General features: G+C 44.6%; 1 protein-coding gene across 5 annotated transcripts in view; it reads left to right on the forward strand.

Annotated features, from left to right (window-relative positions):
- PFKFB3 (6-phosphofructo-2-kinase/fructose-2,6-biphosphatase 3) overlaps nucleotides 1-13701 on the forward strand; it is a 184573-nt gene that overhangs the window by 149146 nt on the left and 21726 nt on the right. The window lies entirely within an intron of this gene.

The raw sequence follows: 13701 nt of genomic DNA on the forward strand, positions 1-13701 counted from the left end.
CTGGGTAATTTATAAAGGAAAGAGATTTAATTGACTCACAGTTCCACATGGCTGGAGAGGCCTCACAGTCATGGTGGAAGGCAAAGGAGGAGCAAAGTCATGTCTTATATGGCAGCAGGCAAGAGAGCGTGTGCAGGGAAACTCTCCTTTATAAATCCATCAGATCTTGTGAGACTTCTTCGCTATCACAAGAACAGCATGGGAAAGACCCGCCCTCATGATTCAATTACCTCCCACCGGGTCCCTCCCATGACACATGGGAATTACGGGAGCTACAATTTGAGATATGGGTGGGGACATAGCCAAACCATATCAAGCAGTTTGAGCCTGAATTATTTAGTCTACCTTCAAATCTTCGAGAGATGGAGAGAGAGATATTTTTGCAGGATTCTTCTAGACCACAAGGACCCACTTGCCATTACTGCCTCCAGTCATTCTGCATAAGTAAGTTTTAGATTTCAAGCCTCTCCTTTTGATTCTTTCTTAGAGTTTCCATCTCTCTGCCTCCATTTCCCATCTGCTCTTGGATGTTGTCCAACTTTTCCATTAGAGCCTTTAGCATATTAATCAGTTATTTTACATTTCTGGTCTGATAATCCCCACATCTCTGCCATACCTAGGTTTGTGTATGATGTTTGCTTTGTTTCTTCAGAAGGTGTTTTTTTTTTTTTTTTTTTATCATGCCTTGTAATTTTCTGTTGAAAGTCAGATATGATGTATTGGGTAAAAGGAAATGACATAGATTGATCTCTAGTGTGTTTATCTGGCTAGGAGTGAGGCTGTGTTCACTGTTTGCTGTAGCTGTAGTGTCAGAGATTAAAATTTTCTTGAACACTTTTGTTTTTGTCTCCTGTGATGTCTTGGGTTTTCCTAGAGACTCCTTGAATAGGGTCTTAGGCTTGTAGATTTTATTTTATTTTATTTTTTTGAGAAGGAGTCTTGCTCTTGTTGCCCAGGCTGGAGTGCAATGGTGCAATCTCGGTTCACTGCAACCTCTGCCTCCAGGGTTCAAGCCATTCTCCTGCCTCAGCCTCCCAAGTAGCTGGGATTACAGGCGCCTACCTCCACGCCTGGCTAATTTTTTTGGTATTTTTAGTAGAGATGGGGTTTCACAATGTTGGCCAGGCTGGTCTTGAACTCCTGACCTCAGGTGATCCTCCCCACCTTGGCCTCCCAAAGTGCTGGGATTACAGCCGTGAACCACCGCGCCCAGCCAATTTTTTTTTTTTTTTAAGCTGAAATCCCGTTATTATACAGGGGCCATCTTGATGTGGTGGTGAGGTGTGGGGGTTAGGGAAGCATTCTTTACTTTTCTGATCAAGTCTTAGTCTTTTAGTGAGCCTGAGTTGGGTGTTTCTCTTCCCCCAGGCCAGCTGGGCCTTGGTAAAACCCCAGTAGGTTAGACTCTGGCAAAGTAGTTTCCCTTGAGGGCAGAACTTGTTAAAGAGAACAGAGAGCTCTGGGTGTATTTCAGAACAGTTACTTTCCCCCTCCTCTGCTGGAAGTTAGAGGGTATTTTTCTCTGATCTTCACAATGGAGACCTGGTGGAATTCCCCAAGGCAAAACTCACACAAGCGTGGGCACCTCCCGAAGACTGGGTCCCTTTAGAGCTTTCAATTCTCAAGCTGGTTTACACTGAGCCTCCAGCAACTAGTTGATGACGGTTTCACACACTACAACAGATATTGGCTCCAGCTGTGAGTTTCTGCTCCCAGGAAGCTGTCATTCTTTGTATTTTTCTGTCTCTCCAGTTTTGGGGACAGAGATTGGCTCTGTGACCTCAATTCTCTGATGGATCAAAAAGTTGATGATCTTTAGTTTGTTCAGATTTTTTTCTTGTTGCAAGAATGGGAGAGATGACTTCCAAGTTCTTTACTGGAAGTTGGCATTTTCTTTCTTTTCTTTTCTTTTCTTTTTTTTTTTTTTAAGTAAATGTAAGTTTGTAGACTGAGATATGTACCCACTATAGACTGATCTCTACAAATATTGTTGGAAACTTCTCAGTAGCCGTTCAATTCAAAAAAAGGACTCTCAGACCTAGTTTAGAGGAATGTTACCGGAAAGGGGTCCCAATCCAGACACCAAGAGAGGGTTCTTGGATCTCACTCAAGAAAGAATTGGAGGCAAATCCATAGAATAAAGTGAAAGCAAGCTTATTAAGAAAGTGAAGTAATAAAAGAGTGGCTACTCCATAGGCAGAGCAGCGGTGTGGGCTGCTCAGTTGCTTACACTTATTGTGACTTCTGGATTATATGCTAAAGAAAGGGTGGATTATTCATGAGTTTTCTAGGAGAGAGGTGGGCAATTCTCGGAACAGAGGGTTCCTCCCCTTTTTAGACCATATAGGGGAACTTCCTGATGTTGTCATGGCATTTGTAAACTGTCGTGGTGCTGGTGGGAGTGTCTCTTAGCATGCTAATGCATTATAATTAGCATGTAATGAGCAGTGAGGATGACCAGAGGTCACTTTCTTCGCCATCTTGGTTTTGGTGGGCTTTGGCTGGCTTCTTTACTGCATCCTGTTTTATCAGCAAGGTCTTCATGACCTGTATCTTGTGCCGACTTCCTATGACCTAGAATGCCTAACTTCCTGGGAATGCAGCCCAGTAGGTTTCAGCCTCATTTTACCCAGCCCCTATTCAAGATGGAATTGTTCTGGTTTGAACATCTCTGACAGGAACCCAAGGTAAAGGGATAATTAAAGCTTGGACCTCACCTGTGTATGACCAACCATGCTGTAGGGAAAACAGCAGCACAATCTTGAGGTAGAATCTGGGTCTCCTAACACCAACAAGGCTTGCCTGGGCGTAACCGGGAAGTGGAATATTTTAGTGCCTGTGACATTCCTTTGTGTCCCAGTGGAGCATAAACAGATTCAGTGTTTGGCTAAGTGCTGGAAGAGCAGCCCAGGGTCCCCCAGCCCCTGCTATGCATCTGCCTTGATTGATGTGCACAGTGGAAGTGGCTTTCATAGGAGAAGCAATTGTGTGTAGGTACCTGGGAGAAAAGGGAACATGCCACTTGTTCCCTGGTTAGGACACAGGGATGATGCCTGAACCCTAGGGAGAGAGTAGGCAAAAGATGAAAAGGCCACATCCGTGAGCACTTTGTGTGGCCCAAGAGCAGGAGCAGGGCTGCTTCAGAGCCCAGGTAACAAAGTGCAGATGAGAATCAGGAGAGAGGTGCCAGTGAGGTGTCCTTCTTTTTTTTTTGTAGGCATCTTGTGGTCGTGGCACAGGTAGGGACAGGTAAGGAAGCACCGTTGGAGGGAAGCAAGACGTTTACTGCTGTAGGAGCAAGATGTCCCCATGAGGGGTACGTGGAGGACGTTTCTGAGCTCCTGTGGGAACTCTCTCAGGAATGTTTGCATTTGAGCTGGAAGCTTCTTGTCATGGATGAATTACAGCTCCTTGATGATGACCCTGTGGAGGGTGTGTCAAGTGATCGAGGATACTTTTGAGTAGGCTGACCTTTCCTTCTCTCCATATCCCAGAAGGGTCCTCTTTCCTATCTGTGGGTATTTCTACCTCTGCTCCACACATCTCTAGTCTTGTATAACACCTTGGCTTACAGGTGTTCCTAAAGACCCGTCTCTCTTCTGCTGATGACTTCCTGGGGGTATCAGTCTGTTCATCTGTCAAGAATGTGGATGAACAAACATATACATTACACTTCCAGACTGAAGAGGCTCTTAATAATTGGGCTGGAACCATAAGTCACTATGTTCTATTTAGGTATGGAACTTACCAGAACAGAAAGAAGTGGGGAGGAAGGAGACTTCTTGGCTAGCAGTCTGTTTATCTTATAAATCAGTCTGATCTCTTGAGCAAAAGTTAAAGGGAAAAAGTGGAGGAGACACTGTGACCTGGCCTAGGAAGTCTAGGTTTAAGCCAAGCCAAACACATTTCTCCTCTGTCTCAGCTCTGTGAGCTGTGAGTTCTGCTTCTCCTAGGGTAACCTCGGATTACCCTAGGTTACCTTGGCCAATGCCCGTGGAAACTGGCTCAAGAAAGGGAAGTAGGAGAATGGCAGAGTCCAGAGTCCACTTATTCTATGGTTCAGGGCACTTTTTTTTTTTTTTTCTTTTTTTGAGACAAGGTCTTGCTCTTTGCCCAGGAATTCAGTGGTGTGATCATAGCTCATTACAGCCTTCTACTCCTGGGGTCAAGAGATCCTCTCATCTCAGCCTCCCTAGTAGCGAGGACTATAGGCACACTTCCTGGATAATTTTTAAATATTTTTCAGAGATGGGGTCTTGCTATGTTGCCCTGGCTAGTGTTGAACTTCTGGCCTCAAGCAATCCTCCTGCCTCGGCCTCCCAAAATGTTGGGATTACAGGTGTGAGTCACTGCACTTGGCCTTGTTCAGTGCATTTTCAGGGCATCCTGAAAGGCCAGGCCTGGATCTTGGGCAGCTGTTCAGGAGCATTCCAGCTGTGAATGGTCCTGAATGTCTTCCTGGCCTTCCAGATGGATCTCTAACGCACCCCAACGCAGGTGCTCCCTGAAGACATACCGGATCTGTTGGTGCGGAAAAAGAATGCAGCATTTGGTGGCTTATAGTGCTGTGCCAACTATTGCTTAGGTAATTTATATGACATCTTATTTTCTCCACCTGATTCTAAGCTCCTTGAGGACACATCTGGTTCATCTCTGTTGGCTGCATAGCCTAAAACCCATGCTGGTGCATCCTGATTTCATTTCCTTCTCGGATGTAATGAAAGCACTCAAATGATATTGATTGCCTCCTCTTTAGGTTGACAAATAAAACCTTTAAATTCTGTTTTTCCTAGTGTTTTCTTTGTAGGATTGGAAACGATGGTCTTGATAGCGCTGTGGTTAGCAAAGCATTAATGGCTCACTCTCCTAGGGGAGACACGTCAGTTGATACCATGCACTCTGCATGCAATTTTCAGAAATGGTGTTTGCTTTTTTCAATGTTGGTTGTGTTGCTGCTCTGGACGAACCAGCTTCTATTCCTGTCTTTACTCAGAGGTAGGTAGGATTCTTCCCCAGGCACCTACAGCCCTGACTAGGATTTACAGGCAGGGGTGAGTCAGCTGACCCAGGAGGGTGGCATCCCATAGTTAGGACAGAGAGAGACTCACTGGCACGTGCTGGGTCCCTGCGTTGTCCTAACGTGCCTCCTTGCAGGTAGCATGGCTGAGTCAGTGTGCCGTGAGTCACAGGCTGCGGGAGGTGAACTTGAGCCTCACTCCGGCATTGATCTTTCGCAGGGATATATTGTTAGTTCCCGTCTGTTAAGACCGATAAAGGGTAATAATTTACTGGCCTCAAGTTTGTCTTCTCTTTGATTTCACCATTTCTTCTCCTTATACAGGAATTGCTTGACCTTGACTTTTCAGGAATTTACCCAATTTTATACTCTTGGCGTCTCCTGGGCTTAGAACCCCTTACCTCCAACCTTGCTCCCTGGCTAACTTCTACCCTTCCTTCAAAGCTCAGCAGAGATGGCACCCCCTTTCTGAAACAGACCCCAGTTCCTGGGAAGAGTGAAGGCCTGAAGCTGTGTTGGGGGTGGCACTTAGCCCCTGGTTTGGAGCTCCATGTTTCCTTCACTGTCTGCTGAACATTTTAAGGCGTCGATTTGGACTTTCCTAGGCTAGCATTCCCAGAGCCTAGTGCAGTGCCTGTTCAGAAAACTTTTTTTTTTTTTTTTAGTGAAGAGGGAGGAATGTTAAGCCTCACCAAGTCTGATTATACTAAGATCACTTAATTTTTTTCTGCCTTTTCAGAATACCCATTGTAGTTAGGGTTAGTACCCATGGTTTGGCACTTACTGGTTCTGTGGTTGTTGGGTGCCTTGTTTGTCTCTTCGGGCGGGATGCGAGTCACTCCAGGGCAGCATCTGTTCCTCATATTCCTCTCACATCCTTTAAAGCCTCCCTGTGTGCACTCAAGCCACACAATGAACCTTCCTGCCTTTGCCCACAAGGCTGAGAACTCTTCAAAGTGAGACTGTGTCTTACGCATTTTCACTTCCTCCATCATTTGACACAGGACCTGGCACGTAACAGATGTTTAATAAATACTTGTATTTATTGAATAGGAATAGGTAGTAGATTCTAGAGACATAGTGAGCTCAGCTCAAGTTCAGTTGCATCAGGGAAGGCTCCCCCATGCCCCCGGCAGCTCCCTCTCTCTGTGCCTGTGCAACCTTTAGCAGCATGAGCTGCCTTGAAAAGTCAAACCCAGCTTTTCCAGAAAGCAACTCAGCAACTCTCTCCTGGGGCCAGAACTGCTCCGAAACGGGAACAGCTGTGTATATTCTTTGATCGTTAGCAGGAAACGATGTGTCGTGTCTCAAAGCACCTTTTCATGCTGCTTTCTTATTAACTCCACCCAGAAGCCCTTGCCTTAGCAAAGCCAGTCTCGCGAGGCACCGTGGAAGTCCAGAGTTGAGGGCAGCTGGGTTTGATTCATTCCTGGGCTTGATTTCTGGAATCCTCCTAGATTCCTTCCTGGGTTTGAGTTCTGGAAGCCTTGGTTTCTTGAGGCGATTATGCTGTAGGTACTAGAGAGAAGCTACTGCCTTTGAGAGAAGGGTAATTACGCAGGATTTGAAAGGAGACAGGAAGCTGTGGGTGCCAGAAATAGAGGAATCTTGTTCTTTTATTTTTGGCAACATCCAGCAAGGTGGGAAGACACCTGAGGGGAGTGCCTTTCTGGTGCACCATGGAGGCTGGTCCGTAACAGCGGAAGCTGCCATCTTGCGGAAGATTCCTCTGCCCAAGCTTGGCGTGGCCAGACTTCGTGGGCCATGTGAACATGAGATGATATCTTGCTCTGTGTGCCTTCCTATAATTTGGGGGGAGATGTTGACTAGGAGGAGGCATCCACCATTGGGCTTTTCATTATCTCAATGGAATGGTGACTTGGAATTGACTTTGACTCAAGGAAATAAAGTAAGATGAGGATTTACACATACCTAGATTAGGAAACTAACCTTTATACCTAGTACATATGTACACGTGTAAGGCATCTGGTACAGTCCCTGGGTGCTTCAGGGACTTCATAAAGGTGCATTTCCTTCACCCTTACTTATAAATAATGGTCAATGCATATTCTTAGATCATTTGAGATACATCCTTAAAAACTGTTGAGCATTGATCAAAATTTGTTTTGGAAATAAACTTGTTTTTAGTGCCCCAGAGAAGCACATTGTTTCCTAAAGTGAAGAATCCTTATTGAAGATGAATTGTGCTAATCTGGATTTTCAGGTTTTTTACTTATTGCAATAATAGATAGATTGAGGAAAGTACCCTTTTATTTTCTCTGGAAAGCACTGATGGATGTAACTGATGACAACTTGACCCAGTAGGGCAGTTCGTCTGCCCTCAAGAGCAGCTCAGCTCAAAGGGTGGTGTGGGAATCGCCAAGTGTGATGGAGGCAAGTCCCAGGTGAAAGGGAGCTCTAATTCATCAGAATTCCTCTATCCTTATAAGAGAAGCTAATTTCAAATCACTTCCTTCGTTATGACTAAATTTCAGGAAATGAGGATCACATTATTCCAGTGCAGAGAACTGGGTTGAGAGTCACATGCTTTATTATCTGCTCTGATTAATGACTAACCAACCTGGTAAGTTCCCCACCACACAGGTTAGTGACTGGATGATCATTTTGCTTTATCCACTTCCTAACAGGAGGAAACAGAGAAGTGAGCTAACTTTGTTATTTATACAAAGGTAACATACTTGCGATTTTTCTTTTCTTTTCTTTTTCTTTTTTTTTTTTTGAAACAGAGTCTTGCTCTGTCACCCAGGCTGGAGTGCAGTGGCATGATTTTGGCTCACTGCAACTTCTGTCTCCCAGGTTCAAGCGATTCTCCTGCCTCAGCCTCTTGAATAGCTGGGATTACAGGTATGTGCCACCACATCCAGCTAATTTTTGTATTTGTAGTTGAGGTGGGGTTTTACCATGTTGGTCAGGCTGGTCTCGAACTCCTGACCTCAGGTGATCCACCTGCCTCGGCCTCCCAAAGTGCTGGGATTACAGATATAAGCCACTGCCACCGTGCCTGACCAGTTTTTTTTTTTTTTTTTTTTTTTTTTTGAGACGGAGTCTTGTTCTGTTGCCCAGGCTGGAGTGCAGTGGTGCAATCTTGGCTCACTGCAACCTCCACTTCCTGGGTTCAAGCAATTCTCCTGCCTCAGCCTCCCAAGTAGCTGGGATTACAGGTGCCTGCCACCACACCCAGCTAATTTTTGTATTTTAGTAGAGACGGGGTTTCACCATGTTGGCCAGGCTGGTCTCGAACTCTTGACCTCAGGCAATCCACCTGCCTCAGCCTCCCAAATCCCATGCTGGGATTACAGGCATGAGCCACCGTGCCCGGCCCATACTTGTGGTTTTTCTATACCTATCTTCCTTTCTGGTGGGAGCCCAAAACAAAAATATGTGTGTGTATAAACACACACACACACACACACACACATATATGCACACACACATGTACATATATATTTGTGTGTGTGTGTGTTTTATGTGATCTTTCTTGGCTTTTGCATTGAGAAAGTCATCTTTGAAATTTAGAAAAACTGTCAGACTGTTGGAAGGCACCTTGGACATGGCGTCTCCCCAGTGCCTTCTTTATGCATAGAAAGGGCGCTCGAGGTAACGGGATATCATGACTCTTGTGAGATAACACAGGAGCGGAGCAGAGATGAGAACTCAGGCCTCCTGTCATCTGTCCAGGGCACGTGGGTAAGATCAAGCATAGGACTGGCTTTATAAAGCACAGATATTTGTTTGTCAGCAACTGTTTGTTTATTACTTCATTTTTGTTTTTCTCTTCTAAAATTCAACCTAAACTCTTTTATGATTTATGGACTGCTCTAAGCTTACAAGACTGATAAATATGTATATGCTGTGTGAGGAATACATTGATTTATTTACAAAGGTAGCAGAATCCTAATGCAAAAACAAACAAGAAAAAGAAAAAGAAAGAAAGATGTAGACTGGTTTTATTCATAAATAGAGAAGTGAAAATTCTAATAAAAATGTGAGCACATGGTGCAATGTAGCAACATCCTACCATGACAAAGTAAGGTTTATTCAAAGAGTGCAATGATGGTTTCATATTACAATTTTTATTAGTTTAAGTATTACATAAGTGGGTCCAGTTAAAAAAAGAATGACAATCAATGCTGAAATAGCATTTATTTACTCTTGATGAAAATACAAAAATCAACGCCGGGCGCGGTGGCTCACGCCTGTAATCCCAGCACTTTGGGAGGCCAAGGCGGGTGGATTACGAGGTCAGGAGTTCGAGACCACCCTGGCCAATATAGTGAAACCCCGTCTCTACATAAAATACAAAAATTAGCCGGGCGTGGTGGCAGGCGCCTGTAATCCCTGCTACTCGGGAGGCTGCGGCAGGAGAATCACTTGAATCCCAGAGGCAGAGCTTGCAGTGAGCCGAGATTGCGCCACTGCACTCCAGCCTGGGCAGCAGAGTGAGACTCCATCTAAAAAAAAAAAAAAAAAGAAAATAGAAAAATGAAGAAAATGAAAAATAAGTGTTGATAGTGAGTTCCAGCCAATAGAACAGAACAGGAGTGAAGTGTCCCATCTCTTAGCTGAAGCTTCTACGACATGGGTGCGCCCCACAGTCTCACCTGTGGCTGGCTGGACCCAAATGAAAATGAGAGTGCAGGGGACGGCAGAGACACAAGATGAAAGGATCCTGGGTCCCTGAGTCACCATGTGGAGAAGCCATCAACACAGAGTGCTGCTTTGATCTGTTTTCTAATCAGAGTTTTAGTGCCCCAGAGACGCACCTTGTTTCTTAAAGTGAAGAATCCTTGTTAAAGACCAATTGTGCTAATCTGGATTTTCAGATTGTTTACTTACTGCAGTAACAGATAGATTTAAATATTTAGATAGAAAGCTCCCTTTTATTTTCTCTGGAAAGCACTAATGGATGTAACTGATGACAACTTGACCCAGCAGGGCAGTTAGTCTGCCCTTTAGGGAGCAGATCTAAACCTGTGTAACCTGAGACATGGTGGATTTGGGGTCATGAGTCCCCACAGCTCAGCACACCCTAAGAATCCATCTATCTTTCTGTACAGCATCACATATCCCTTCTGCAGGCCTATATGCCAGTCCAGCCATCCTCTGCGGGCTACTACTCCCGTTAGACATTAAATGTATCTAATATGTTCTTTTTATCTCTTAGCCATCACGCCTGGCTAATTTTTTGTAGTTTTAGAAGAGACAGAGTTTCACCATGTTGACCAGGCTGATCTCAAACTCCTGGTCTCAAGTGATCTGCCCTCCTTGACCTCCCAAAGTGCTGGGATTACAGGCATGAGCCACCGTCTCTTACTATTCTAAATTTAAAATATTAGGAACTTTTTTTTTTTTTTAGTAGAGATGACATCTCACTATGTTGCCCAGGCTGGCCTTGAACTCCTGAGCTGAAGCTATCCTCCTGCCTCACCCTTGCAAAGTGTTGGGATTACAGTCATGAGCCACTGTCTCTTACTATTTTAAATTAAAAATATTAGGAACTTTTTTTTTTTTTTTTAGTAGAGATGACATCTCACTATGTTGCCCAGGCTGGCCTTGAACTCCTGAGCTCAAGCTATCCTCCTGCCTCGGCCTTGCAAAGTGTTGGGATTACAGGCGTGAGCCACCATCTCTTACTATTTTAAATTAAAAATATTAGGAATTTTTTATTTTTTTATTTTTTTAGTAGAGATGACATCTCACTCATCTCACTATGTTGCCCAGGCTGGCCTTGAACTCCTGAGCTCAAACTATCCTCCTGCCTTGGCCTTGCAAAATGTTGGGATTGCAAGCGTGAGCCACCATCTCTTACTATTGTAAATTAAAAATATTAGGAATTTTTTTTTTTTTTTTTTTTTTTTTTTTTTTTAGTAGAGATGACATCTCACTATGTTGCCCAGGCTGGCCTTGAACTCCTGAGCTCAAGCTATCCTCCTGCCTTGGCCTTGCAAAGTGTTGGGATTACAGGCGTGAGCCACCACACCCAGCCAATTTGTAGGCATTCCTACATTTATGAAATTTGTTTTCTTTTCAAGCATGCTTAGCCGTTCCTTGTACTCTCTCATTCCTCGTTCTTGCTTTTAAGCTCCTGATTTATTTCCTTAAGCACTGAAGTATTGGCAAGTAGGATTCTGGGGCCTGAGGTTCTGTTTGCTTGCACACAGAGGGCTTTTCTTTCTTTCGTGTTTAAAAATTCTTTTACTGTGAGCTGCTGACTTTCCTGGTTACTTTATCTGTGGGACTTCTTTAAGGCCTGGTTGAAGCACTTTAATCTCTCCAGAGAATATCTGCTTCTGTCAGTTGCCTAGGAGGACTACCATCCCTGAACACTTTAAACGTAAATATCCAAATGGGTCTTTTCAGATCCCACAGGTAATGTGAATTCAGACTGGAAATCTGCCTGGAACCTGGTTTGAGGTAACAACTTCTAAGGGCAGGTTTTTTTCCCCTTCTCCCCAGAGTGCTGAGGTCAAGACAAGCAGGTTTTGTTTCCTTTATTTTTTTGTTATTTACATTGGGTTAATTTCTCCTTCCTCTTTTTTATTTTTAGAGGCAGGATCTTGCTATGTTGCCCAGGCTGGAGAGCAGAGGCTCTTCACAGGTGTGATCAGTGCTCATGGCAGCCTCAAACTCCTGGGCTTAAGTGATCCTCCCGCCTGGGCCTCATGAGTGGCTGGCACTCCAGGTGCGCATCCCTGCACTTGGCCTTCTCATTCCCCTTATTCTGAGGATTTGCCCTTTGGGCAAAGGGGGTTCCAGTTTTCTATGATGATTCTAGGCTTTGTCTCCTGTCCCTGAACCCTATGCATTTATCAAAGCAGAAACTCAGGATGCAAGCTGGCTTGGATATTGCATTACCTCTCAGAGATGCATTTGAAAATATCTGTAGAATGGTTAAGTGGTATTTTGGGGGCATTTAGTCCTCAGATGGCTGGAAACAGGCTGTGTCTTCAGCCTCTCTCTGGGTTTGTGGGACAGGCCAGAGGCCATCATCACAATGTGGTGGATGGCCGTGGGCTCAGATCAACAAGTAGCTGAAGTCAGGGTTGCTTTTCAAAAATGTAACAGATTTCCCTACATATTAAATATTAAAAAAAGAAACATTTGAAAACCCAGAAAGATGAATTAAGATTTGAGATAGTGGAGGAAGGAGATAACACCTTTACTCCAGACACAGAGCCTCTATTCAACATAATAACTATTCATCACGACTTCCCCCATGGAAGGCCCTGTCCTGGGCCCTGCAAAGGAGAGCAGGTCTCAGGGACCTGCCAAAGATGTAACACACTCATGTCTCTTTCATGAGGCTCTTCCAGTAGGATGTGAGACAACCAAGTTACGGGGTCATAAGTAGTGACAGGGCAACTTTCTCAGTTCATCAGTGTAATGGTTAGTTTTACGTATTAACTTCATTAGGCCAATGTGCCCAGATATTTGGTTAAACATTATGCTGAGTGTTTCTTTGAGGGTGCTTTTGGGTGAAATTAACGTTTCAATTAGTAGACTTTGAGTAAAGCAGGCCACCCTCCCTGATGTGGGTGGGCCTTGTCCAATCAGTTGAAGACCTCACTATAATAGAACAAAAGACTGACCTCCCCTGAGCAAGAGGGAATCCTCCAGCAGGCGGCCTCCAGGCTCCATCCACAGCATCAGCTCTTCCTGCTTCTACAGCAATGGCCTCGAACCTGAGCTGCAACATCAGCTATCCTGGGTCTTTAGGCTGAGGCTCATGTTGCAGATTTTGGACTTGCCAGCCCCCAGAATCCCATGAGCCAGTTCATTATAATAAACCACACACGCACATGCATGCATGCAGACACACACACATGCATGCATACTACACACACACACACACACACACACACACACACACACACACACTCACCCTACTGGTTCTGTTTTTCTGGAGAACGCAATCAGGATGTAGATGGCTACCAGCAGTGGCCCCAAAGAAAGGAACATTTCTATGTACTGAGAATGAATTAGGACTATAGACTGTAGTTTAAAATATCTCCTTCTCTTTTTCCTTCCTTCCTTCCTTCCTTCCTTCCTTCCTTCCTTCCTTCCTTCCTTCCTTCCTTCCTTCCTTTCTTCCTTCCTCCTTCTCTCCCTCCCCCACCCTTTCTCCCTTTCCTTCTTTCTTTCTGCCACAATGCCATACTTGCCCCACTGTGGCATGATGGTTGTCTGTATTGTCCCGATTGAGAATCTGAGGCTCCGCAGTCTGGTGCCACAGCCTGAGGTGATGAAAATCCTTGCAGATGCATCCAGTGGGAAAGGTATTGAGGAGTGCCGGGGTTTGAATGGGTCACCTAGAGTTCATGTGTTGGAAACTTAGTCCTTAATGCAGCGGTGTTGAGAGATGGGACCTTTAAGATGTAATTAGGTTATGAGGGCTCTGTCTCATGAATGGATTAATGCCATTATTCCAGGAATGGGTTAGTTGTCATGGGAGTGATTTTCTTATTAAATAATGAGTTCTGCCCCCTTCCCCATTCCTTTCTCTCACGCTCTTGCTTTCTGCTATGGGATAACACAGAGAAAACCCTCACCAGATGCTGGCCCCTTCATATGGGACTTCATAGCCTCCAGAATTACATTTCCTTTCTTTATGAATTAGCCATTTTTGCGGTATTCTGTTATAGCAGTTTAAAATGGATCAAGAC

The sequence above is a fragment of the Pan troglodytes genome, chromosome 8 (genome assembly GCF_028858775.2).
Source record: "Pan troglodytes isolate AG18354 chromosome 8, NHGRI_mPanTro3-v2.0_pri, whole genome shotgun sequence".
In the NCBI taxonomy this organism is placed as follows: Eukaryota; Metazoa; Chordata; class Mammalia; order Primates; family Hominidae; genus Pan; species Pan troglodytes.